The sequence below is a fragment of the Mustela nivalis genome, assembly GCF_964662115.1.
Source record: "Mustela nivalis genome assembly, contig: HAP1_SCAFFOLD_275, whole genome shotgun sequence".
Classification (NCBI taxonomy): Eukaryota; Metazoa; Chordata; class Mammalia; order Carnivora; family Mustelidae; genus Mustela; species Mustela nivalis.
In genome coordinates, this window is record NW_028136366.1 from 324,706 (window position 1) to 328,115 (window position 3,410).

The window sequence follows — 3,410 nt, forward strand, 5'->3', positions numbered from 1 at the left end:
ATGAACCTGTTGACTTAAATTAGTAAGTGTCATGGAGATCCCACACAGAGCAAGCATGAGAATCAGCTTGTCATTTTTCCATGTATGTACATAATGTAAGGTCCACACTGACACATAGTGAGGTTACAGAGATAAGTGGCGTTTCTAGAGATGATTTAGGTGTAATACATTCTCTGTTAATATGGAATGATTTGAACACCATAAATCTTTCTATCCAAAGTTGAATTCCCAGGACTGAAGGAAGTCTATGTTTTTTAAAAATATTTTTAAAATTTATTTATTTTCAGCATAACAGTATCATTATTTTTTCACTACACCCAGTGCTCCTTGCAATCTGTGCCCTCTAGAATACCCACCACCTGGTACCTTGACCGCCCACCACCCCGCCACTTCAAACCCCTCAGATTGTTTTTCAGAGTCCATAGTCTCTCATGATTCACCTCCCCTTCCAATTTACCCCAACCCACTTCTCTTTAACTCCCCATGTCCTCCATGCTTTTTATTATGCTCCACAAATAAGTGAAACCATATGATAATTGACTCTCTCTGCTTGACTTATTTCACTCAGCATAATCTCGTCCATGTTGCTACAAAAGTTGGGTATTCATCCTTTCTGATGGAGGCATAACACTCCATAGTGTATATGGACCACATCTTCCTTATCCATTCATCTGTTGAAAGGCATCGTGGTTCTTTCCACAATTTGGCGACCGTGGCCATTGCTGCTATAAACATTGGGGTACAGATGGCCCTTCTTTTCACTACATCTGTATCTTTGGGGTAAATACCCAGGAGTACAATGGCAGGGTCATAGGGAAGTTTTATTTTTTTTAATTTCTTGAGGAATCTTCACACTGTTCTCCAAAGAAGCTGTGCCAACTTGCATTCCCACCAACAGTGTAAGAGGGTTCCCCTTTCTCCACATCCTCTCCAATACATGTTGTTTCCTGTCTTGCTAATTTTGGCCATTCTAACTGGTGGAAGGCGATATCTCAATGTAGTTTTAATTGGAATCTCCCTGATGGCTAGTGATGATGAATATTTTTTCATGTGTCTGATAGCCATTTGTATGTATTTATTGGAGAAGTGTATGTCCATATCTTCTGACCATTTTTTGATATGATTGTCTGTTTTGTGTGTGTTGAGTTTGAGGAGTTCATTATAGATCCTGGATATCAACCTTTTGTCTGTACTGTCATTTGCAAATATCTTCTCCCATTCCGTGGGTTGCCTCTTTGTTTTCCTGACTGTTTCCTTTGCTTTGCAGAAGCTTTTGATTTTGATGAAGTCCCAAAAGTTCTTTTTCGCTTTTGTTTCCTTTGCCTTTGGAGACATATCTTGAAAGAAGTTGCTGTGGCTGATATCGAAGAGATTACTGCCTATGTTCTTCTCTAGGATTTGGATGGATTCCTGTCTCACATTGAGGTCTTTTATCCATTTTGAGTTTATCTATGTGTACGGTGTAAGAGAATGGTCAAGTTTCATTCTTCTACTTATAGCTGTCCAGTTTTCCCAGCACAATTTATTGAAGAGACTGTCTTTTTTCCACTGTATATTTCTTCCTGTTTTGTCGAAGATTATTTGACCATAGAGTTGAGGGTCCATATCTGGGCTCTCTACTCCATTCTACTGGCCCATGTGTCTGTTTTTATGCCAGTACCATTCTGTCTTGGTTATCACAGCTTTGTAGTAAAGCTTGAAATCAGGTAACGTGATGCTCCCCCATTTAATTTTTGTTTTTCAACATTTCCTTAGCAACTCGGGGTCTCTTCTGATTCCATACAAATTGTAGGACTATTTGCTCCAGGTTTTGGAAGAATACTGGTGGAATTTTGATCAGAATAGCATTAAATGTATAGATTGCTCTAGGCAGTATATACATTTTAACAATGTTTATTCTTCCGATCCAAGAGCATGGCATGGTCTTCCATCTTTTTGTGTCTTCTTCAATCTCTTTCATGAGTGTTCTGTAGATCCTTGAGTACAAATCTTTTACCTCTTTGGTGAGGTTTATTTCCAGGTATCTTATGGTTCTTGGTGGTATTGTAGATAGAATTAGATCTCTAATTTCCCTTTCTGTATTTTCATTGTTAGTGTATAAGGAATCCACTGATTTCTGTACATTGACTTTGTATCCTGCCACAATACTGAATGGCTGTATGAGTTCTAGTAGTTTGGGGGTGGGGTCTTTTGGGTTTTCCATATAAAGAATCATGTCATCTGCAAAGAGAGAGAGATTGACTTCTTCATTACCAATTTGGATACCTTTTATTTCCCTTTGTTGTCTGATTGCTGTTGCTAGGACTACTAATACTATGTTGAACAAGAGTGGTGAGAGTGGATATCCTTGTCGTGTTCCTGATCTCAAGAGAAAGAACGCAAGTTTTTCCCAGTTGCTGTGGTTCTTTCATAGATAGATTTGATGAAGTTCAGGAATGTTCCCTCTATCCCTACTCTTTGAAGCATTTTAATCAGGAACGGATGCAATGCTGGACTTTGTCAAATGCTTTTTCTGCATCAATTGAGAGAACCATGTGGTTCTTCTCTCTTCTCTTATTAATTTGTTCTATCACATTGATTGATTTGCAAATGTTGAACCATCCTTGTAGCCCAGGGATGAATTCCCCCTGATCATGGTGGATAATCTTTTTAATGTGCTGTTTGATACTGTTTGCTAGGGTTTTGTTGAGAATCTTAGCATCCATATTCATCAGTGATATTGATCTGAAATTCTCCTTTTTGGTAGGGTCTTTGCCTGGTTTGGAGATCAGGGTAATGCTGGCTTCATAGAAAGAGTCTGGAAGTTTTCCTTCTGCTTCAATTTTTTGAAACAGCTTCCGGATAATAAGTGTTATTTCTTCTTTGAAAGTTTGGTAGAATTCTCTGGAGAAACCATCAGGTCCTGGGCTCTTGTTTTTTCCGAGGGTTTTGATCACCACTTCAATCTCGTTACTAGATATTGGTCTATTCAGGTTCTCAATTTCTTCCTGGTTCAATTTTGCTAGTTTATAGTTTTCCAGGAATGCATCCGTTTCATCTAGGTTGCTAAGTTTATTGCATATAACTGTTGACAATAACTTCTGATGATTGTTTCTACTTCTTTGGTGTTCGTTGTGATCTCTCCCTTTTCATTCATAATATTATGTATTTGAGTTTTCTCTCTTTTCTTTTGGATTAGTGTCGCCAGTGGTTTATCGATCTTATTGATTCTTTCAAAAAACCAGCTTCTAGTTTCATTGATATGTTCTACTGTATCTATGGTTTCTACCTCATCGATCTCAGCTCTAAACTTGATTATTTCCCTTCTTATGTGTGGAGTTGGTTTGATTTGTTGTTGATTCTCCAGTTTTTTAAGGTGTAGTGAGAGCTGCTGTGTTCTGGATTTTTCAGTTTTTTTGAGGGAGGCTTGG